Source organism: Macaca mulatta, chromosome 5 (genome assembly GCF_049350105.2).
Source record: "Macaca mulatta isolate MMU2019108-1 chromosome 5, T2T-MMU8v2.0, whole genome shotgun sequence".
NCBI lineage: Eukaryota > Metazoa > Chordata > Mammalia > Primates > Cercopithecidae > Macaca > Macaca mulatta.
The window spans coordinates 175,156,045-175,182,334 of record NC_133410.1 but is presented as its reverse complement, the minus strand read 5'-3'; positions in this window follow the sequence as shown (position 1 = coordinate 175,182,334).

Genomic DNA, 26,290 nt, shown 5'->3' with positions numbered 1-26,290 from the left:
TAGTGTTATTTGAAAGCAGACTTCAATTAGTCAGAAATGAATATTGCAAAGACTACAGCAACCATTAAAATGCAAAATAATGATTATAACTGTTATATTTAGAGAGGAGAAAAATTGGCATCATACAAAATGCTTAATTTAAATTAGAAGAAACAGAATACATGGAAAACAAAAATAAAAACAAAGAATCAGAGCAATAAGTAGAAAATAGCAATAAATATGGTAGATAGTAATCCAATTATATTAACTATTTATTGAAATGTTAGTGATTTTAGTACACCAATACACAGAGATTGTCAGAACAGAAAAAAAAAAAAAAAAAAAGGACTAACTATATATTATCTACAAGAAAATCAGCTTAAATATAAAGACATGGACAGATTAAAAGTAAAGGGATGGAAAAAGACACACCAACCTAACACGAATCGAAAGAAAACTACAGTAACTATATTAATTTCAGATGAAGTGCACTTCAGAGTGACAAAATGTATCACGGATAAAGGGGACCATTACGTGATGATAAAGGCGTGAATACTCCAAGAAGTAAGAACAATTCTTAAGGTGTATTAAGCTAACCATGTAGCATCAAAACACATGAGGCAAAATGTACAAGAACTTTAGGGAGAAATGAATAATTAATTGTTAGAGATTTCAACCCCTCTTAATCAGTAATTGACAGAAAATCATTAAGGTCATAGTTGAACAGAAGAGCATCTTCTATCAACTGGGTCCAACTTTCATTTATGGAACATGTTATCCAACAATGGCAGAACACACATTCTTCTAAAGCTCACATGGAACATCCACCAAGACAGACCACTTTCTGGACCATGAATAAGAAAACTTAACAAATTTACAAGAATAGAAATCTGTATAAAGTATGTCCTCAGACAATCAAATAATTGAATTAAAAATCAGTAACTAAAAGATAGCTGGAAAAGTCAAAAAATACTTGAGATTTAACAGCACACTTCTAAATAACACATGGATCAAAGAAGTCTCAAAATAAATTAAAAATGTTTGAAAGAAAAATATATAATATAAAAATGTATGGAAAGCAGTAAAAGCAATGTTTAGAGAAAAATTTACAGAAGTGATACATATATTAGGAAAGAAGAAAAATCTGAAAGTATTAATCTAAACTTCTTTAGGAAACTAGAAAAAAAAAACGTAAAATTCAATCATAAATTAAAAAAATTAAAAACGGAAAATCAACAGAAAAAATCAAAATCAGACCCTGATTTTTTATATATAAAATTGATAATGGACTAGCCCAGCTAAGTAAGGAAAAAGAAAAGAAACATATTACTAATTTTGAAATTAAAGAGAGGCATCACTACTAATCCCATGAAAATTAAAAGGATAGTAAAGAATATTATGTAAAACTCTATGCTCATAAATTTGACAACCTAGAAAAAATGGATCAATTCCTTGACAGACACAATCTTCCATACCACACGAGGAGAAACAGAACTCTATATTTAAGAAATTGAGTCAATAATTAATAATTTTTCAAGATGTCTTCTCTAGTGCAGGGGTCCCCAGCCCCCAGGCCATGGACCAGTACTGGTCCCTGGCCTATTAGGAAGCAAGTCACACAGCAGGTGACTGGCAAGCAAGCAAGCATTACTACCTGAGTTCTGCCTCCTGTCAGAGCAGCAGCAGCATTAGATTCTCACAGGATTATGAACTCTACTGTGAACTGCACATGCAAGGGATCTAGGTTGCATGCTTCTTATGAGACTCTAATGCTTGATGTTCTGAGGCAGAACAGTTTCATCCTGAAACCATCCTCTCTCCCGCCCCATCTTTGGAAAAATTGTTTTCCGCAAAACTGATTTCTGGAGCCAGAAAGATTGCTGACTGCGGTTCCAGTAAATTTAACCAATTGTATTTTATTTATTTATTTATTTATTTATTTATTTATTTATTTATTTCTGAGATGGAGTCTTGCTCTGTCGCCCAGGCTAGAGTGCAGTGGCGCGATCTTGGATCTTGGCTCACTGCAAGCTCCGCCTCCCGGGTTCATGCCATTCTCCTTGAGTAGCTGGGACTACAGGCGCCCGCCACCACACCAGGCTAATTTTTGTGTTTTTAGTAGAGACGGGGTTTCACCGTGTTAGCCAGGATGGTCTTGATCTCCTGACCTCGTGATCCGCCCGTCTCGGCCTCCCAAAGTGCTGGGATTACAGGCGTGAGCCACTGTACCCGGCCCCAAATTTTTTTAAAAGACATTATACCAAGGACCTACATTTTCTTCCAGACAATAGAAGTTGTGGTAATACTTTCTAACTAATTTTATGAGTCCAGTGTTACGCTAATACCAAAAGCAGATAAAAATATTACAAGAAAGGAAAGCTACATAACAATCTCTCTCATGAACATAAGCGCAAAGATCCTCAGCAGAATATTAGCACATCAAATCCAGCAGTGTCTAAAAAAATACGCACCAAAATGAAGTTGGATTTATTACAACTATGCAAGACTCACTCAACAGTTGAAAATCAACTAAGGTAATCCATAACATCAAAAATCTAAATAAAGGAAATTGCATTATATTAATAGATGCAGAAAACACATTATATCAAATTCAACACACATTCATGATAAAACTCTCAGAAAACGGGGGCTTCATTTAAATTAAAAACTTCCATGTGAAAGACACTGTTAAGAAAATGAAAAGAAGGACAAAAAATAGGAAAAAATATTTGCAAAACACATATCTGGCAAACGTCATGTATCAAAAATATACAAAGAACTCTTAAAATTTAGCAATAGGAAAACAAGCAACCCAATTAAAAATGGGCCAAAGGTATGAATAGACACTTCACAAAAGAAGATATACACATAATTAAGCTTATGAAAAGATGCTCAACATCATATATAATTAGGGAATTGAATATTAAGTGAGTACTACTTCATGGCAGTAGAACTGGTAAAACTCAAAACAGATCCCATCAAATGTTGAAGAGGATGTAGAGCAACAGAAACTTTCATTTATTGCTTGTGAGAATGCAAAATTGTACAGCCAATCTGGAAGGTAATCTGGCAGTGCTTACACAGCTAAACATAATCGTACCATACAATCCAGCAATCATGCCCTTTAGTATTTATGCGAATTAGTTGAAAACTTATGTCCACAAAGAAAAAAAAACTTCTGCATGAATGTTTACAGCAACTTTATTCATAATTATCAAAATTGGAAGCAATCTAGATGTTCTTCAATATTGAATAAACAGGGTGACACATAAAATAGAAAAAATGACCTATCAAGTTATGAAAAGATATGGAGGAATCTTAAGTGAATATTGCTAAGTAGTCAGTCATTCTGAAAAAAATACATACTGTATGATCCCAAATACTGTGAAATATAAGTATTATGAGTATGAAATATAAGGAATATATATATTAATATATTTGTCTCTGCCCCTGGTTCCTGGCACAGAACTACTAAAATCTCTGTAATCTCCTGAGCAATAGGAATGCTAGAAGAATATTTTGTTCCCCAGTATTAGGTTACTTTCCTAGTTCCTGAGACAGAGCTCCTAAGTAAGACCTTTGTAATTTCCTGAGTGATAGGAGCACCTTCTCTTCTAATGAGGCTACTCTTGGTGGGTTCCTGGATAGGGGCTGGTCACCAGAAAAATCAAGCCATGAGTAGAATCTTGAAGCTTTCAGCCTTGGAAACCCAATTCTCCAGAGAGGGGAGAGGGGACTAGAAATACAGTGAATAATTAGTCACATCTACTGATAACGCTTCCACAAAAATCCCCGAACTAGAGAATTTGAGGAGCTTCCTGTTTGGTGAATGCACCTACCTGTCAGGAGAGTGGCGCACTCCAGCTCCACAAAGGACAGAAGCTCCTGCACGCAGAGCCCTTCCAGACCTTGTCCTATGTATCTCTCCCTCTGGCTCTTCATCTGTATTCTTAATTACATTCTTTAGTAACAAACCTGTAAACTAAGAGAAGTGCTTCGCTGAGTTCTGTGAGCCTCTCTAGCAAATTAATGGAACCCTAGGAGGGGGTCGTGGGAACCCTGATTTATAGCCAGCGGGTCAAAAGTATAGCTAACAGCCTACTACTTACAACTGAAAAATGAAATGGGAGGCAGTCTTATAAGACTAAGTCCTCAGCCTGTAAGATTTGACAGTATCTCCAGGTAAGTAGTATCAGAATTCAGTTAACTTATAGGACACTGAGCTGATGGCTGCTGGAGAGTTACCTGGTATGTGGGGAAAACTCCCCACACATCTGTTGTCAGAAGTATTGTGTTGTGAGTGTGTGTAGTAGCAGAAGAAGTTCTACTACATATATATCAAACAATAACATTCTGGAAAAGGTAAAAGTATGGAGAGGATAAAATGATTAGTCATTACTAGGGATTCAGCAGAAAAGGAAGATGGAATAGGTGGAGCAAGGGGATCTTTAGGGCAGTGAAACTATTCTGTTTGATGCTGTAATGATGGATTTATGACGTTTTTACATTCGTCAAAATGCACAGAACTGCCTATCACAAAGAGTGAATCCTGATGTAAACTATGGACTTAATTATCGTATATTAATATTGGTTTATCAGTTGTAACAAATGTACCACACTAATGAAAGATGTTGCTAAAATAAACTATTTGGGGTTCAGAGGGTACATGGAAACTCTACTTCTGTTCAATTTTCCTGTAATCCTAAAACTCCTCTAAAAATTAAAGTCTATTACTTAAAAAAAATTGAAGCAATCAAGGCAAATTCGTAGAATTTGATACAGCTAGCTATGGGTACTAGTATTTGGTATACTTCAAAAATCATTCTTGTATATATCACTTATTTGTGCTGAAACAAATACACATATTACCTAATTACTTTGGTCATCTTTATTCTAAAAAATGCTCTGATTTCTTTTTTGTCACCTCTATCAAGACAACCTTAAAGAAAAAACACTTCACATTCTGGTCTATTCATTCTGCTGTTGCTTTTATTTAACTTGACATCCTTTGTTTACCATTCCAAGTATTGCATTTACATTCTTGTCCTACTCTGCCTTAGGACAGTTATTCTACGGTAACAGAACACCTGAGAATGGGTAATTTAAAAGGAACATAAATGTATCTACGCATCGTTTTGGAGGCCGGGAAGTCCAAGATCAAGTTACCAGCATCTGGTGAAGGCCTTCTTCACACGGCAGAAGACAGAAGAGCAAGAGCTCAAGAGAGCTAACCCCACACTCACAGACCCTTCTCTAATGGCATTATACACCTCCCCCTAGGCCTCACCCTCCAGCAGTGTTGCATTGGAGATTCAGTTTCTAACACATGAATTCCAGGGACACATTCAGACCATAGTGTATTGCATATCTCTGTTTTCTTTCTCCAATGTGAGAAATCAGAAACAGCTAGCAATATTTTTTCATGGGCCTCAGTGATTCAAACTTGCAAATGTTTCCCTTCAGTTTCTAAGCTCTGTTTGTGCATCTTCTTGAGACAAGGTTTTTAAGAGACAAACGCATGCTAATGACTGGGTATCTGCAGAAAATATCTTCAGATAATATGTGTCTTATAGTGAGCTCCCCAGCCTCTGCATGGAGATTTGTGTGTCATGTCAAAAATTTATTGGGTAGTTCCCTTGGGAACAATACCTGTGAGGGAGTGATTGGAACAAGCTTGGCATAAGTAGATGTGGGACTCAGCTGCAGTCACAGCAGAAGCCTTAGCTGATCCTCTGAAGAGCTCTGGAGCTGCTATAGCTCTTAAGTGTTATCCCCAGCTAGGGCCAGAGGAACAGGAATTTGGACCTCTGCATTCACCAGTTGTAGGATGCAGGCTATCCCAAGGGAAAGGTTCATGTGTAAAATGTCTGCAGCCAACACTCCAAGAAGCAAGTGCCTCAGTTCAAAACATGATATCTGTGTGGCACCCTATGACATCTACTGCAATTCATCACTTGTGCTACTCAGATCTATTTTAGTACAATAATTTTATCCTACCTTGAAAGAATTTCTGGAATCTGTTTTCATTTCCTGAAGAAGACTGAAAAAGAGCCTGAGTGTGGTTGTTCATGTCTATAAATGCAGCACTTTGGGAGGCTAAGGTGGGAGGATCGCTTGAACCCAGGAGTTGGAGACCAGTCTGGGCAACATAGCAAGAACTCATCTCTACTAAAAAATTAGCCAGGCAAGATGATGTGTGTCTGTAGTCTTGTCTATTCAGGAGACTGAGGAAGGAGGATCATTTGAGCCCAGGAATTTGAGGCTTCAGTGAGCTATGATCATGCCATTTGCCACTGTGCTCCACCCTGGGCGACAGAGTAAGGACTCTGTCTCTTTAAAAAAAAAAAATGGTTGGTTAGTAGGATAAACTATAGTCCCTGTAGCTGCAGTATCTACTCTATACATCCTTCAACCTTGGTTAGAAATTCTGGATCTGAAGGGTCTACATCTTTGGCCTCTCTATACTTACCAAGTCATAGCTGCTATACCAGCCCATTTGCCAACAAGATTGGGCAAAGGAGTACCAGAGATACCCAACTGTACTTGAAACCCAGTATGTTCTTCCCAATGCTTATGGTAAAGTAAGAGTCCTTTTTCTCATGGAAAATTATCAATGGTGACTCCTTTCATGTCAATTTCCTGGCATCTACAGCTTAAACTTTTGTGGAAATCTTGCTGCTTCCCACAGTTGAAGAAGTCTACCCTAAACACTCAGATATCAGGTTAAAAGGGAAATGAAGCACCAACAGTGGTTGTGTATGAGTTTCTATTGCTACATAAAAATTATCACAAATTTAGCAGCTTAAAATAACCCCCATTTATTATCTCCTAGTTGCTGTAGGCCATCTCTGCTCAGATCTCAAACAGTTGAAATCAAGGTGTCATCCGGAGCTTCTCTCTTGTTTGAGGCTCAGGATTCTCTTTTGAGTTTATTCAAGTTATTTGCAGAATTGTGATGAAAGTGCTGAAATCCTCTTTTCCTTGCTGGCTTTCAGCTCTGTGTCACTCTCTACTCCTAGAGACTACTCAGGTTTCTTGCTGCTTTGCAAAGACAGAAGCAGAGAATTTCTGGACTGTGGAATCTCCCTCATATTGAGTTTCTTCTTCAGGAAGAGCATCATTGCATTTAAGAGCTCACCTGGTTAGAGCAGACTCACCAAGGTAAATCTCGCTTTCTTAAAGTCAGCTGGTCCATATACCGTAACCTAATCATGCCAATGACTATATTTTTATACTTACAGATTCTGCCCACACACAAGGAGAAACTATTATACAATGGTGAGGCAAATTTTAGAATTCTTCCTACACTGAAGGTAAGGAGGACCATATCTACTTCCACACCTTAGTTCTCAGACTCGTATTCTATCAGTTGGAGATTTCACCGTATAAAGATTCATGATTTATAGCAGGGAGCAGCAAGGAGTTTGGTTCTTCTTAAAGTAGTAGATAATATTTTTAGGTTTTTTTGTACATATGGCCTCTGCCATAGCCACTCGCCTCTACTGTGGCAAAGCAGCTGAAGGAAGTATGTAAAGGCATGAGTATGTCAATGTTCCAACAACATCTTACTTACAAAAACAGAGTGCAAAGCTGGATTTGGCATGTGGGCCAAAGTTTGCTAACCTCTGATTTACAATGTACACTGTAGCCTAGAGAATGTCAACCCATTTTCACAAATCTCTGCATCCGAATTTTTGTTCTAGCGGGGACTTCAACAGGCTGTTCTGTTGCTCTATCTGGCTGGCGGTGTCTGAATAGCGTGTTATGCTATAGGACCAGAAGATCGCATGGTCAATTGCCCACTTCCTCAGCAGACTTGCTATAAAGTGGAGGCTTTGTTTTGACACAATGCAGTGTGTGATTTGTATCAGTAGAAAACAACTCTGTCAACTCTCAGCTAGAGGTTGCAGTTGAGGCCCTACAGGCAGGAAAGAAAGGCAAATTTATATCCAGAATATGTGTCTGTTCTTATCTAAGTGAGTTGCTATTCCATAGAATGAACTGGTCACCAATAAGTGATTGGTCTCCTCAAGCACTGGAGTACTATCAGGAGATTTATGTTTCCGGGTGAATAGAATACACTGGCAAAACCAAAGATCACATACCATGTACCCGAGGCCATAAGAATCATCTCCAGATAGGACAACATATCTGGTACAGCAGCTGAAAATGAAGCTTAAGCTTCCTTGAATTTGCTCTAATTCATTTTCATCCTCCAGTATCTGTTGCACTTTTGGAAAACCATGTTACTAAAATAAATGGGAATATTATGGAGATAACACTTATGTTGTTCAGGTATTTAAGAGTGGTGCCGTTCTCTACCATTCCCACTTAGATATGGTAGTATTTTGGTTTGCTTTCTTGGTTGATTGGGTGGAGTTTCAAAAGCTCCTACTTACTCTTTTTCACTGATAAGCTAATCCCCCTACAAGCCAAGGAACCAATGTCCAATATATGGTATATGCCCATTGCAATTACACAGTAGGTGACTAGAGAAAGGTCCATGGAATGTTGGTACACCCAGCAGACCCACTGCAGCCTGGACCTGGGCCTAGAATTCTGCCTATTCCTTGTGTCTCTTTTGTACTTCCCTAGCATAGAGGCCATAATGATACACTAGATCTCTGGAAATCAGTGTCAATTCATGACTGTTTCCAGAAGTTCTCACAGTGCCTGAATGTCACCCTATTCTCATTGTGCTAATATTCAGAAATGACTGTTGGATTCTTCAAGAAAGACTGGAGGAATCATTGCTGAACAAATTTGTCATGGTGTTGCAGTCTCCTTCCTCCTAGGGGCCTGCTTTGCCTTCAGTCATTGGGTTCTAGGTCTGAGAAGTAGCTAAGATCTGGGAACTAGGCAATAATTTTGAAACTTCTTTAGCCTCCTGATCATTCTTCTTGCTTTCATTTTCATTGTCCAGATAGATCAGTACTCTTGCTCAATGCGTATTTACCTTACTGCCAACAAGGCCATCCTCTCTGTTAAATATCTTCATAGTTCTCTGTGGTCTAGCCCTCTAGTTGCCATTGCAAACTTAATCCTCATTTATTTAATTCTACCCACTTTTAATTAAGAAGTTTATGTGATACTTCTACTTGGGATTCTATTATCTCTATTGCTGTTAGGTGGCGTAGATACAAATGCAACCAAATCTGACCACGAAGACAGCCACCACATAGAAATGTATATTATACATGTGTACTGTATACTGAGTATATCTAATCTTTCACTAGAAACTCTCTCTCTATATATATATACACAAACACACACACACATATATATACACACACATACATATACCACAGCAGCCATTACAATGTACTTTCTTCATTTAAGAGGGGCTTTAGAACAACAGAAAAAAGATCTTTAACTTGTATTCAACATTAAAAACACAGCTTAATGTATATATATTGCCAAGGAGATCTTCACTGTTTTATTTTTCTCCAGGGCATCAATTGCACTCTTCAACACCCTATCTTATTCCATTGTTCTTATAATTATAACTTTCCCAACACGTTCCATACGCCTGAGATAGATATATAGATATATCGCTATATCTATATATATATGCCATAGTATATCTGCTCTTACATGCCCACTATTATAAACCCGTTGGTCCTTTTCACTATGGCAGTTCTGGAATTTTTACTTCACTTGGTGTCGGCCATGGCCCTCTGTTATCTTCCAAGAGCCATCCTAGAATCTTTTTTGCACCAGCTTTCAGGGTACATTCTAAGCCTCTAAATGCAGCTTATTTGCATCTTTATGGGAGTATGCTCTTATGATTAGTTTCTATATCTATAGCTCCTAAAGAGACGAACTCTCCCTTATGCAGTTTTATGTCTCCCAACTTGAACTGAGGAATTTCAGGATCCAGTCCTTCACATCTTCTCTCAGCTTATGCTCTGTAGTACATGTTGACTAGATACTGGAGTTACTATGGGGTATAGGCCCTTTCCTTTCTGAGCAGTCACATCACGGCTCTGTTATGAGTTAAAACTAGTCATTGCTCTGGCACTCAGAAGAAGTAGAATGAATCCCGGAGGCAGTGGCCATGAGTTACCTTCCAAGGCAGAATCCTTGCTAGCTTTCAACAGAGAGGAAAGGACCACTTCTTCAAACTCAAGAATTTCAGGGTATCTAGGCTTTTGAGATTATCAGTGCATTAACTCTCCTGTGTCCATCAGAAAATTCCAGGTCCTACCCCTTTTCATCAGGGCCTTAACCTTGGAAAAAAAATCACCAGGGTTGTGATTTTCTCTTCCTATATAAAGTGGATCTTCAGATTTTTTTTTCTCTGCAGCTGCAGTAAATTCATTTCTTTTTATATGTTGCCAAGGAGACCTTCGGGGTTTTTCTCTAGGGCGTCAGTCGCACTCCTCAACACCCTATCTGATTCCATTGTCCTTATAATTACGACTTTCTCAACACCTTCCATATGCCTGAGTTATATCTGCTAGGGCATTTGTTCAGCCAGTGTTTTCTTCCAGTTCAACATTTCTACAGATTTATCATCTGTGCTTCTACCACATGCCAGATATTATCATACTCCACTGAGAGTGGAGCGAGGGTGACAATTGCTCCGTGTTTGCAGGCGGGACGGTTGTCCACCTCCAAATCTCATTTACAGTATGCTTCCTCAGACCACCTTTGACCAACTCTTTGAGTTTAGATTCTGCAGAAAATAAGCTCTGGGTGTAAAATGTGTGTGCAGGATTTTAATTTGTGTGTGCTTTTGGAAAGAACACCTGCGAGGGGATGATGGAAGGAGAAGAAGCTGACCTGTGATGTGTTACAAACTGAGGCCTCAGGAGCTGGAATGTCTCTTCTCAGTTGTTTTAAACTAAGTCAAGGGAGTTGGGTTTTGGACATCCACAGTGACAAGTATTGGACGCAGGCAGCCTCTGAGAAGTTATCTAATTTGGGGCCAGGCAATGTCTTTCAATCACTGGTGATTTCAAGGTGGGACTCAGTTGTGAGCTCTTAGCATCCTGCATTTCTAGCAGCTGGAGTGTAAGTGCTTAGGCAAATCTGGGAGGCAAACCACAGCAGCCATTAGAATGTACTTTCTTCATTTAAGAGAGGCTTTAGAACAGTAGAAAAAAGATCTTTAACTTGTATTCAACAATGAAAAACACAGCTTAATACATATGTAATACTTTCGCTCATTTAACAGGTATTTATTGATCATGATAGGCATTGCGTTACACAATTTATGTTGAAATCAATGTTCACTGTGGGTATTACCACTATTCTAGTTACAGTAGAGCTTAATTTGAGATAAAAGAGCTTTTAAAATGAAACAAAAATGTCCTACATATCCTGATGACACTTCTTTGCTTCTTATTAATAAAAAGACGTAAAGATAATTAGCATGAGAATTTTCTAGTGATTATATTAATCACTTTATAGCTTTATATTCATGCATTCTAAAGGTCATCATTTTATTTTAAAAGTCACATGTTCTTTCTAAGCAAGTTTTAACTCATCTCTTTTCTTTGTTGTTAATTGGGACATGTTGACATTATAGATTTTTATTCTTAAAAATAAGTAGATGAGACATTATAGGCAGCTCAGTTTGTAAGACATTACTTTTAGGAATCAAACCTTGCTGTGGCAACAAATCCTTTCTTTTTTATTGTACTTGAATACCTGGCTGGGTTTCTCCTCCACTTGGTGATGTGATATAACATCCTGCTGGTTTTGATGTAGCTATTACTGCATAATAAGAGAGCAATTGTGCATTCAATCTCAGTGTGTTCAATTGCGTACTCGATATATCCTCAGTCAGGGCAACTTAAAGATACACTCTGGAGCCCTGGAGTTGGAAATTTAAAAAGGCTTATTTTATGTTTTCATGTAATACCAACCGATTTATTTAACTTTCCTTGATGTTGCCACAGGTTTAAAATGATTTCATTTAATTTGTTTGGCTTATTGTGAACTAACAATATAAAATAAGGAGAAATATATTTCTAGAGTCATTTTATGTAGACTAATAGATATATTTATTCTGAAACTGCTTCTCCTTAGGGATGATGGAACTCTGCTTTTAAAACATTCTGGTAGAAGTGATTGACTCTTTTAAAAATAAGATTGTAACAGTCCAGAAAACATAAAGGTGAGAGATTTTCTTCTCTTTGTTCCTTTCTTTTTTATTTATTTTTATTTATTTATTTTTTGTTTTTATTTTTATTTATTTTTATTTTTTTTTTGAGACAGGATCTCATTGTGCCACCCAGGCTGGAGTGCGGTGGAGGGATCATGGCTCACTGCAGCACTGACCTCCTAGGCTCAAGCAATCCTTGTACCTCAGCCTCCTGAGAAGCTGGGACTATAGGGACATGCCAGCACACCCTGATAAATTTGTAGTTTTTGTAGAGACAGTGTTTCACCATGTTGCCCAGGCTGGTTTCTAACTCCCGAGCTCAAGCAATCCACCCATCTTTGCCTCCCAAAGTACTGCGATTATAGGCATGAGCTACCACCCCCAGCCTGAGATTTGATTGTATCTATGTATATGGTGGCAAACAAGAGTCACTCTTTAGGTTGTCTATGCAAAGTGATGGGCATAGCAGAAAGAATTTAGCTCGAATCACTCAAAGATTCATTATTACAACTAATGTTAATAATACTGAATGTACAATCTTCAAACTACATAAAAATACACGGTAAAGAGAAAACCTCCTAATACCACCTCAACCATCTTTAGGGGTATTCATTATCAAAAATTTGGTCGTATTAATATACAACATCTTATGATATATAAATACCTTCATGTTTGTCAATATGTTTTCTGATTTAGAATGGGATATATAATTTTCTTCTTCAGCTTGAAAATTTTATGCTATATTATCTTGTGGACTTATATCTACCTTTTTTTAAATGATTGCATGTTTTTTTATGGTTATATGATGGTTTGTACCTTCCTTATCAGTTGCTTCTTCATTTATTCAATAAGTATATACTACTTTATGCTCAGCACTGCAAATATAGTTGTAAACATGACAGAATACTTTTTCTACCTTCACAGATTTTCTATAAAGAGGAGATATGTCATAAATAACAAAATATTTGTTTATTTATGGATGTGAATATTATTAGCTGTGTTTTATTACAAATAATGCTACTGTGCACCACATTATCCATTTCATTTCCACATGTATGTAAATATCTGTAAGATAAATTCCTATAGGTAGAATCACTGGCTTAAAAAATACCTAAAATTCAAAATAGTTCAAATTCCCCACTGTAAATGTCCTCAATAGTTTTTTAAATTTACTAATACTCTATGAATGTAATCATTTCCCAACTTATTTTCTAGTATTGAATGTTATAAAATATTTCATTATCAGCCAATCTTATAAGTGACAAATTGTGTCTCAATGCTTTATTTTGCTTTGAGTATGACTTATATTTTGGTAATATTATTAATCTTATCTATTTTTATAAATAAAGTTTGTTCTATTTTCAAATCATGTTTATATTGATTGATTGATTGATTTAAAAGTTCCCTTGCATATTAGAGATTGTTATTGTTTGCTAAATATGTTAGTTAAATGATTCTACTTTATCATTTATTCTTTCATTTGCTTATGTAAACTTTGCCATATATTTTTAAAGAAATGAATTTTAATTCATTCCTTTAAATGAAATGTAATGAAGTTACATGACTAGTTATTCATGCATAGGCTATGTCTTTCTGCGGAAGACTTTTTCCATAGCGATATTTTAAAATATTAACTAAGAGTACCTCTGGATCCAGACAAGATGGAATACATGCATTCTAATCTATTCCTCCTGCTAGTTGCAACTAATACTCTGAGCAAAATACATAAAAAGTAACGATCAGAAGACTCTGAAAATAACAACTCAAAACAAATAAGACAAACCTAGTAGGGATCTTAGATTCACTGCAATCTCAATTAAAATCCCAAATATTTTTGAAAGTAGCATCAACTTTCAAAACTTATATGAAAATGTAAAAGGCTAAGAATAGTCAAGATTTGGCAAAAAGACATAAAAAAGAAAGATGTAATCTAACCTCTATCAACATATTTATAAACCTGCAGTAAATAAGATAATGTACTGTGAGCTCAAGGATAGTCACTTGCACTTATTGTGGATAAGGGTTGTTTCAGAGATTGGCTAATGCAAATAATGCATGTTCTTCTATATATGGCTGAGACCACTGGCTTGTATTGCACAAATACATGCAGTCTTATAATATAGAATTTGTTTGTAATAATATCTTACAAATATGCTGTTTAAAGATGAAATGCTTTTTCAGATATCGAATAACATGTTTGTTAATGCATTTTACAAGTATTTTTTAAAGTTTATGCCTTTAAAGTAATTCTCTTGATTTTATTATGTTTGGTGGCACACTGGTTTCTTGGAAGCACTTTTTCCCACTGGGATAATAGTTAAGTGAGAATATTCTTCACGCTTTTAAATGATAAATAAATATGAAAGGAAATGTAATACTTCAAAACATTTTAATGTAAAGTTCAGTGATTTCACTTGGCATTAATCCATGCAATTTAGCCTAAAAAGGGGTAGAAAATAGTACATTTCGAAGATGAAAGTGCTGTAAGATTTAGCAATGCATATCAAGGATGTTTCCAGAGTAAACAGCTCATTAGCAACTTTATCCACAAGGAGGACACAATCTAGTTATAATGTTTACTTATTCCTTAAATCAAAATTGATACTTTCTTAGATTACACAAAAGATCTGAATTACTTACAATAAAGCCAACAGGATAGTATCAATACTTTGCAATTTTTAGGGTACCAAAAAAGACAACTATAAATATATTTTTAATAGTAAAACTTGAAGAATGAGTAGTAATTTTCTATTGGGAGACAGAGGGTGTGAGAAAAATCATTGATTATTCTCCCAATGCTTTCCCACTGGTCTGAACCTAAAATTCCCCTTTCACTGTATGGCTTTTATTCAGTGATATATTGAAGGCTTTGTGTTTAGCTACCCATGTATTATGTAATATGCAGATGTTTCTACTACATTGTAGATCACATAAAATGTATCAGGTCATTTTCAGGACTGTTTTTGATAAGTGGAAATGCAATATTACATTTCCTTTCTGGAGGCTCTGAAGATAATTTGTTTCCTGGCTCTTTACTATTTCTTGACACTAACCACATTCACTTCCTCATGACCCCCTTCTGCCAGCTTCAGATAATGTAATGGTGGGCCTTTCTTTCTCACATTATATAAACCTTCCCTCCCCTCCCTCTTAAGGGTCTCTGTCATAACATTAGGTCCATGTGCATAATTTAGGATAATCATGCTTTCTTAACCATATTAGTAATCTTAATTATATCTGCAACATTAATTCCCCTTGGCATACACGGTAAAATATTCATAGGTTCGAGGGATTCGACTGTGGACCTCACTGGAGGCACATTATTCTCATTATTCTGCCTACCACTTAAATAAATGTCTTCATAATTATTTAAGATCAAGAAGCAGTGACAGAAAAGTACTGTAGGAACAAACATATGAGAGACTATTTAAAAATACTTAATTACTCCATTAAACATTTGTTTTACTCTTGTCATTCATTATTTATCTTTTTATATTTTTTGATCATCTGGATGAAGTGATGTTATCATTGAAAAAAACTGTGAGTCCTGGCTACTGACAATTTTCTTTTTCTCAAGGCAGTTTCAGGGAGTTACAAAAAACACACTTTCCGGTGGATTAAAGATAGAGCTCAAATTCCAGCAATGCAAAATCTTTATTTGTGCTCTAGTTTCTTTCTCTTTCTTAAAACCAAGATTTCAACTTAATAAGCTTAACACAATATTAGTCTTAGAGTTTCACACCATATGAATAAAAATACCCTCAGATGTTGAATTTTAGTCTCTCTATATAATAAATAAATTATATTCCATGATTCTGTTATGGTCATTAAAAAATTTTTTTTACATAAAATGTCTTTCTAAATAAAGTGTTTTCTACAAATGTAGTTGAAGCTCGCTTATTTTGATAGTATATCTTGTGCAAGCTACGTAGCTGTATATTAATGAGAGGTCAAATCTCCAAGGAACTTTGTTTTATCATATGTGAAGGAAAGGTGGATGCCCCTAAAATCCGCAATGTTTTGGCATTTATATTTTTTTCCCAATATTCTGAGACAATCAGCAATGTTACCATGTTAATTTTTCCATATTTCCTTCAGACATACAATAGTGTAGAGTGACATTGATCCCAACTACTAGATAATTGAGATTAAAAAGTTTAAAATCTTAACATGAAAGAAAATAATTAAATAGGAATACTTATAAAAATAAACTGAAAATTATATAATAATGGGTAACTTCTAGTTATTACTGATTATCATTTTCTAAAACAGACAGTATCATATTTAGATTTGTAATAAAAGTCCTAAAATATTAAAATTGATATCTATTAGCCAAATATAAACTCACATTTTCAACGCTTTGTAGATTATAGATCAAATACAAAACCACATAAAAATAGGAGTTTATTAAATCACTTATTCATTCAAAAGCACATTTATTTCGTATTCCAAGCACTGGAAATAGAGTACTGACAACAGTATTATCATTCGTGGAGCTTAAATTCTAATAAATGATTAATTTTAAAGTTTTACACAATATTACAAAATGATATGTCAAGAAAATAAGCAATTATTGCTATTATTTATCTGTACTACTTCCAAAACTATTTGAAAGTAAAGTATACCAAGGATCCAATTTTTTTAAGTTACATTATTTCTTGCAATGACATATTTGTTCTTATGGGACAAACTCCCTCAGATAACAGCTATGACCTGTAAAATAATGATTTTAAAAATCAACTTTTGGAAAACATTTAGGATTTGGCCAAGGTATCTCATATAGGACCAATAACATTGGATGGAGATTTCATCTGACATTCACATCACAGAAAAAAATACTTTGGAGTTTGAAATAACCCAAGTTAACTGTCTGCTAAAACAAACAAACAAACAAACAAACAAAAGATTGGCACCAAATAAAACAACAAACAAAATTTCTTCAGAGGAACATAACAGGATCAAAAGCCTCTACGATAGCACATCATGTATAATGTGCAGAACAGAATGCAAATTTAGACATAAAAAGAAACAGGAAAAAGTAAATGATACACGTTTACATTTTTGAAATGTCGATCAATCGAAACTGACCGTTACTGACGATGATGCTTGAGATAGTTTGGGTATTTATCCCCCCCAAATCTTATACTGAAATGTGATCCCCAGTGTTGGCGACGGGGTCTGAGGGGAGGTGTTTTGGTCATGGGAGAGGATCCCCCATGAATGCTTGGTGCCCTCCTCAGTAATGAAAACACAGAAGCTCTGGTCGTTGAAGAGTCTGAGACATCTCTACTCCCACTCCCTCTCTTGCCATGTAACATACCTCCTCCCTCTTGGCCTTCTGACTTGAGGAAAAGCTTCCTGAGGCCCCACCAGAAGAAGCAGCCAGTGCCATGCTTGTATAACCTGCAGAAACATGAGCTAAATACATTTGTTTTCTTCATATATTACTCAGCCTCAGGCATTCCTTTATAGCAATGCAAAACAGATTAACACAGTATTGAACTTAAAGCACCTATAATAATTATGCTCCAGAATGAACTGTAGTCCCCCCACTTACCTGCCATTTCACTTTCTACAGCTTTGTTTACCCATAGTAAACCACAGTATGAAAATATTAAGTGGAAATATCAGAAATAAAGAATTGATAAGTTTTACATTGTATGCCATTCTGAGTAGTGAGATGAACTCTTGCACTGCACTGCACCATACCACCTAGGACATGAATCATCCCTTTGCCAATGTAAATCAAAGGAATTTTATTTTCAGATCTACAATAATAACAAATCTTCTGTCCGTGAGATCATATACAGTATATTGTTATAATTGTTTTATGTTATTATTAGGTATTGTTGATAAACTTTTACTTTGCCAAAAAATTAAACTTTATTATAGGTATGAATGTATAAGAAAAAAAATCTCAGAAGTATCTCCGAATAAAAATTGTATGGTATTCCGTGGTATTTAATGAAGTTTGGGGGTAAAAAAAATAATGTAATTTAAATGAAAGATTAAATTTTTCAAACAATTGCTGGCAAAAATTATAATTTGTCAGTCTTGGTATCAGCTCAGATTCTCAGACAACATAAGAACCTATGGATTAACATAAAAGCACAAAACCAAATATATGTGTCTGTCCATCAACAGCTAGACAGCAGCCATGACTCGGAGCCATAAAACCATGCTATGCCTTGATTCCTAGCACTCTATCATAATAAATATTTGTTGTTTTAAGCTAAAAACTGCTGGGGCAATGTGTTTCATGCCATATAATACATAAATCTATTTTTATTATGAGATACACCATAAATATTAGGCTATTATAAAGTGGAAAGTAAAAGGACGGTGTTGAAAATCCATTTAATATAATTTTCCAGATCCATTTAACCATGGGTTTACTGCTTTATGTTGCTGATGACTCTCTAGGAACATCATGTGGCACTAACTACATGCTGTAGGCCACAGAGTGGTGATTCGATCTTAACAGTTTATAATGAGTTTTCGTTTGTCATAGTTTTATACATCTTAACATTAGATTTCTTTTATTATTTTGCTCCATTTATTATGAAATTTTGATTTACAATCTCATTTTGCAGAAAAAGATTCATTTTCACTTTTTGAAATTTTGTGGTTTTGATGTTGGCTGCCCTTGCCTTTCTTCCCACATTCCGACATGAATCGGTTGGGGAATATCTCAGAGCTGCGTATGATCTCATTAGACAGTTTGTTTTGTTTCTGCTCCCTCCCTAGATTCTATATGCATTTTTTCACCCGTCTAAATCATTTTTTGCTGTAAGCTATACCTTAAGAAACTGTCAACAACAACTTCAACTTTTTTTCCAGACTTCTTTCACAACGGGGAAAGTCCTCCCTGAGTGCTTAAGGTTAAGAAGTGAGCCTGGATCCAATCTCCTGTTTCTCATGAAGCACTTTCTCTGCCTCACAGGAACTGATTTCTCCACAAATATTGCAGCTTCCAATGGCCATATAATTTATCAACTAAACCAGAGTGAAAAGGGACAATATTAATAATTGTGGGAAAAAAACAACTGTAGACTTAGACTGTCTCAAGCGAATCAGAGCCCACGGACAAACATGAATACCACATGGTCGCAGGTCCTCTCGGCAATGTTTTCAGTTTTAGTTTTGGTGTTTTTTTGTTTAAAAAAAACCCTGATTTTCCCTCATCTCTATATTTAGAAATTGAAGAGGGCATATCAAACTTGATTTGAGGTTAAATGATTGCTCAGTTTTACCTCTTAGCTTCAAATTTTATTTGTTTTCTATTACTACACTAATTCAATCTGAGTTTCGCATACTGCCATGTGCATTTCTTATGCTGCTCCATGTAATAAAAGGTTTTATTATTTGTTTTAACTTTTGAACATTCTCTACTACTCTAAATCACATTGGAATACTAGTAAAAAGAATTGTACATAAAGGATAGATAATTTTTGAACAGTTTTCCATAAAAACATGTGCAGGAGGGAAATAACTCTCAGGTTAGTGTTGCTCAAACCCTGCGCGTTACAAATGAAGCCTTGACTTCAGAATAGGCCTTGGTCAGCTCCTGGGAGATATCTTCCAAGCCGTTAGAATATTGTGCCTGATAAAAATGTTTTGTTTGCCTAAGGCTTTGTAACATGCATTACTAATTTGATCAGATAGTCATGGGTCCTGGAAATCATTCTTGGAGAAACGAGGAAATACAGGACATGAGGACATGCAGTCAAGCAATACAATAGAAGGATTGGAAATCTGATAGGATTAAAAACGGCCAGAATGATAATGTAGAGGAAATAAATAGAAAAATGAAAAGTGTAGGTTAGGCTGTGATATTGGAGATTAAGATTTTGGAAGTGGTGGATTTTCTGGCAATGAAGGATTCTAGAATATGACTAGGGTAATGATTAGTTAAGAAAGGAGTAAGGACAACATTATTATACAGGATATATAGTTACTGTTACACAGGATATATAGTCTAGTTACTGAATGGCCAGGGTGTCAGATGACGTGTAGATGTACATGCTGAGCACAAGTTATTCAAGAGTAAAGGTACATTTACCTTGTATCCCCCTCAGCCCCATTACTGCACATGCTTCGAGGAAAGCGATGTTCTTTCATTTTTCCACCATTTTCAATATTGTGGTTTAATACATATAACATAAATTGTACTATCTTAACCTTTTTAATTATATAGCTCAGTGATAATAAATACATTTACAAGGAGCAGCCATTACTACCATCTATCTCCAGATATCTTCATCTTGTAAAATTAAAAGTCTATATTCATTAAACAATAACTCCTCATTTGCCCCTCCTCCCAACTCTTGGAATCTACCATTCTACTTTCTGTCTCTATGATTTTGAATACTGTACATACCTTATAGAAGTGGAAGAAAACAGTATTCATTTTTGTGTATGCGTGTGTGTGCCTGGCTTATTTCACTTAGCATAATGCTCTCAAGTGTCTTCCATGTTGTAGTGTATGTTAGAATTTCCTTCTCATTAACACTGATTAATTTTCCATTGTATGTATCTATCACATTTTCTTATTTATTCAGTGATTAACATTTGAGCTGCTTCCATGTTTTAATTATTGTAAATCATGCTGCTATTGATATGAGGGTAAAAATATATCATTGGGATGCTGGTTTCAATCCTTTGGGGCATATATCCAGAAGTAGAATTATTGGACCATAGGATAATTTTATTTTTAATTTTTTGAGTAACCACCATACTCTTTCTACAGTGGCGGTATCATGTTTCATTTCTACCAACAATGTGCAAAGGTTACAATTACTCCATATCCTCACCAACACTTGTTATTTTATGTTTTTGATAGTATCTATCCTATGTGTGTGAGGTGATACCTCAATGTAGTTTTGCTTTGCATTTTACTAATGTTGAACATCTTTTAGTGTGTTTATTGGCCATTTGTACTCATTTGTGTATCTTCTTTAGAGAAACGGCTGCTCACATCCATTTCTCATTATTGAATTGGCTTGGGTTTGTTGTTCAGTTAGGAGTTCTTTATGTATTCTGGATATTAATCTCCTAGATCTATATAATTTTGAAATATTTTCTCCCAATTTGTGCATTGCCTTTTTACTCTGGGGATAGTGTCTTTTGATGCACAAAATTTAAAATGTTAACGAAGTTCTGTTTGTCTAGCTCTTTTTTTTGTCACCTGTGCCTTTGGTATTATATTCTGAAATTATTGTCCAATCCAATGTCATAAACTATTTGCCCTATGTTTTCTTCTAAGAGTTTTTAGTTTCAGGCTTATAATAGGTCTTTGATACATTGTAAACTAATTTTTGTGTATGATATTAGGTAAGGGTCTAAATTTGCTATTTCACATGGCGGTTATTGATTCATTTCCAATTCAGATGCCCCCCACCTTTTTTTTTCCTTGACTAATTGCTCTGGCTAGAACTTCCAGTATTATGTTGAATAGAAGTAGAGAAAGTCGGCATCCTTTTCTTGTTCCTGAGGCTAGAGAATAAGTTTTTAGTCTGTAACCACTGAATGTGATGTTCACTGTGGGTGTTTTTGTTGTTGTTGTTGTTGTTGTTGTTGCTGCTGCTTTTATCTGGCCCTTTCATGTTGGAGAAATTTTTGCTATTTCTAGTTTATTAAGTGCTTTCACCACTAAAAAACTCCTTTGCTGTTATAAAAAAAAAAAATAAGGTCATGAATTTTGTCATATGCCTTTTCTTTTTTTTTATTATTATTATACTTTAAGTTCTAGGGTACATGTGCACAATGTGCAGGTTTCTTACATTTGTATACTTGTGCCATGTTGGCATGCTGCACCCATCAACTCATCAGCACCCATCAACTCGTCCTTTAAATCAGGTATAACTTCCAGTGCAATCCCTCCCCCCTCCCCCCTCCCCATAATAGACCCTGGTGTGTGATGTTCCCCTTCCCAAGTCCAAGTGATCTCATTGCCCAGTTCCCAACTATGAGTGAGAACACGCGGTGTTTGGTTTTCTGTTCTTGCAATAGTTTGCTGAGAATGATGGTTTCCAGCTGCATCCATGTCCCTACAAAAGACACGAATTCATCCTTTTTTATGGCTGCATAGTATTCCATGGTGTATATGTGCCACATTTTCTTAATCCAGTCTGTCACTGGTGGACATTTGGGTTGATTCCAAGTCTTTGCTATTGTGAATAGTGCCGCAATAAACATACGTGTGCATGTGTCTTTATAGCAGCATGATTTATAATCCTTTGGGTATATACCCAGTAATGGGATGGCTGGGTCATATGGTACTTCTAGTTCTAGATCCTTGAGGAAACGCCATATGGTTTTCCATAATGGTTGAACTAGTTTACAATCCCACCAACAGTGTAAAAGTGTTCCTATTTCTCCACATCCTCTCCAGCACCTGTTGTTTCCTGACTTTTTAAAGATTGCCATTCTAACTGGTGTGAGATGGTATCTCATTGTGGTTTTGATTTGCATTTCTCTGATGACCAGTGATGACAAGCATTTTTTCATGTGTCTGTTGGCTGTATGCATGTCTTCTTTTGAGAAGTGTCTGTTCATATCCTTTGCCCACTTTTTGATGGGGTTGTTTTTTTTCTTGTAAATTTGTTTGAGGTCTTTGTAGGTTCTGGATATTAGCCCTTTGTCAGATGAGTAGATTGCAAAAATTTCCTCCCATTCTGTAGGTTGCCTGTTCACTCTGATGGTAGTTTCTTTTGCTGTGCAGAAGCTCTTTAGTTTAATGAGATCCCATTTGTCAATTTTGGCTTTTGTTGCTGTTGCTTTTTGTGTTTTAGACATGAAGTCCTTGCCCATGCCTATGTCCTGAATGGTATTACCTAGGTTTTCTTCTAGGGTTTTTATGGTATTAAATCTAACATTTAAGTCTCTAATCCATCTTGAATTAATTTTCATATAAGGAGTAAGGAAAGGATCCAGTTTCAGCTTTCTACTTATGTCTAGCCAATTTTCCCAGCACCACTTATTAAATAGGGAATCCTTTCCCCATTTCTTGTTTTTCTCAGGTTTGTAAAAGATCAGATGGCTGTAGATGTGTGGTATTATTTCTGAGGACTCTGTTCTGTTCCATTGGTCTATATCTCTGTTTTGGTACCAGTACCATGCTGTTTTGGTTACTGTAGCCTTGTAGTATAGTTTGGAGTCAGGTAGTGTGATGCCTCTAGCTTTGTTATTTTGACTTAAGATTGTCTTGGCAATGCAGGCTCTTTTTTGGTGTCATATGTATTTTCTACATTATTGAGATCACCATCCTTCAGTATATTAATATAGTATATTACATTGATTTTTTTTTTGAATATTGAATTACCCTTACATTACAGAGTAAATCTCACTTGCTCATAGTGTATAATCACTTTAATATTCTGTTGAATTCAGTTTGCTAGTATTTTGTTGAGGTTTTGTTTTTTTTTTGTTTTTTTTTTTTTTTTTGAGATGGAGTCTCGCTCTGTTGCCCAGGCTGGAATGTGGTGGCTGGATCTCAGCTCACTGCAAGCTCCGCCTCCCAGGTTTTTACACCATTCTCCTGCTTCAGCCTCCCAAGTAGCTGTGACTACAGGTGCCCACTACCTCGCCCAGCTAGTTTTTTGTATTTTTTAGTACAGATGGGGTTTCATGGTGTTAGCCAGGATGGTCTGGATCTCCTGACCTCGTGATCCACCCGTCTTCGCCTCCCAAAGTGCTGGGATTACAGGCTTGAGCCACCGCCCTGGGCTGAGGATTTTTGTATCAATATTCATAATGAATATTGGCCTGCAGTTTTCTTTCCTTGTAGTGTCTTTGTCTGGCTCTAATATCCAGTTAATGAGTAGCCTCCTAGAAGGAGTTAGGAAGTATTCCATCTTTTTCAATTTTTTGGAAAAGTTAGAGAAATATTAGCATTAGTTCTTTAAATGTTTGGTAGAATTCACCAGAGAAGCCACCAGGGACATGGCCTTTATTTGTCAGGGAATTTTTATTTACTGATTTAATCTAGTTTACTAGTTGTAGGTCTATGGCTTTTATTTAATATTAATAGTTTTATTCTGATTTTCTATTTATTTGTGATTTAGTCTTTATAGTGTTTGTGTTTCTAGGAATTTTTCCATATAAATCTAGATTATCCAATCAGTTGATATGCAGTTTTTCATAGTACTGTCTTATAACCCTTTTAATGTCTGTAGAATTGGGAGTAATGCCCCTACTTTCCTTTCTGAGTTTAGTAATTTGAATTTTCTCTTTTTTTTTAGTCCATCTAGCTAAAGGTTTTTTTTTTTATTGTTTTAAAGAAATAACTTTTTATTTCATTGATTTTTCTTTTTATTTTTTTTCCAGTATCTATTTCATTTATCTCTGCTCTTTTTTAAATTACTTCTTTGCTTCTGTCAGCTTTGGTTTTAGTTTGTTCTTCTTTTCATAGGTTCTTAAGTTGTAAAGCCAGATTGTTGATTTGAAATATTTCTTATTTTTTAATGTGCTTATAGCTATAAATTCCCTTTTAGTATTGCTTTCTCTGCACCCTTAAGTTTTAGTATGCTGTGTTTTTATTTTCACTCTTCTCTAAGTATAAAGAGAAAAATGAAGATGGGAAAAGAGAGCGCCAGTCATCTAATTCACCTAGAAGGGACTTGTGCTAGAATGAGGAGGCTTGGAATAATGGATGGAGGTGCAACAACAATGGTCACTCATTTCTTAATCTGTACCTCTATCATTAGAAACAGCAGTCAGCAATCAGAGCACAAATCCCAAGATTGGTAGGGCAGGCAGAATTGCTTTTGCCCACCCTGCTTGTGCAAGTTGAGTGCAAGCTGCTCCAAGAACGTGCTGCCTGCCATGGTACTGAAGGATGGGGAACCATAGTTATTGTGTTAAGAGCTGAAATTGACTGAAAATTACTACAATTTACCATCCAAGCCTTCCCCTGGAAATCACAAGCCTTCGATAGTCTCTACGGTTCCAAATATGGTCACATATCACTTAACAAAGCAGATACATTTTAGGAAATGCATTCTTAGGCAATTTTGTCATTGTAAGAACATCATGGAGTGTACTTACACAAAGCTAAATCGTATAGTCTACTATACATCTAAGCTATATGGTGTAACCATTGCTACTAAGGTACAAACCTCTACAGCATGTTACTTTACTGAATACCGGAGGTAGTTGTAGCACAATGGCAAGTATTTTTGCATCTAAACATATTTAAATGAAGAAAAGATGCAGTGAAAACACAATATTATAACCTTATGGTACCACTGCCATATATGCAGTCTGTCATTGACTGAAACACCATTATGTACACATGAGTTTAGTCACCTTAGACAGATTCCACCACTGCAATTTTGATCCAGGTGTGGGTACAGATAACTGGTACTTCTCACTCTGCCATTTTCCCAGAATGCTCTGCCTCTTTCATTTATTCTTTACACCATCAAGTTCCTGATACAGACTTTGCATCTAAAATGAAAATCATAATATGTATTGAAAGAATTGACATTTTATATGACAGCAAATCGAGTATTTTTTTTTTAAATCCTATTAAGATTTCCCTTTCAGGAAAATTGGAAGACCCACTGCTCCTAGTCTTTATAATTTTTTTCTCATAATTTAAACTACTGTTGCTATTCTTCCAAATACATGAATTTTCATATCAAAAGGCCCCTCATTAATATAAAAATATACTTCTAATAGATGAAGTCTCTACTTCTTTCCTTTCTCTCTCCATGTCTCTTTCTTTTACTATTACACACACACACACACACACACACTCACTCACTCACACAATCCCCAGTAATGCTTTGATTCTTCCAAGTCAAGGAGGTGGTAACTGTATAGGGCAGAAGTAGGCAAAAGATTTTAAGGCCAGATAGTAAATATTTTAAGCTTGTGAACTACCAGCTCTGTTGCAGCTACTCCTCAGTTTTAAGGAAAAATCAACCATAGACAATACTCAAATCAATGAGTATGGCTGTGTATCAATATATCTTTATATACAAAACTAGGTGAAAAGTTTGAAGGCCTATATTTGGTGACTCTTGCCCTAGTGCATTAAGAATTAAAAAGACAAAAGGAGTTAAGTCTTTAAATCACTGTTTATAGTGCTAAAGTGTACATATTCAGTAGAATTTGCCTATGGTGGTATCTTCTTGTTTCTAGTTTCACATTTGTTAAAATTTGAATTTTTTCATGATACTTTAAAAAATAATT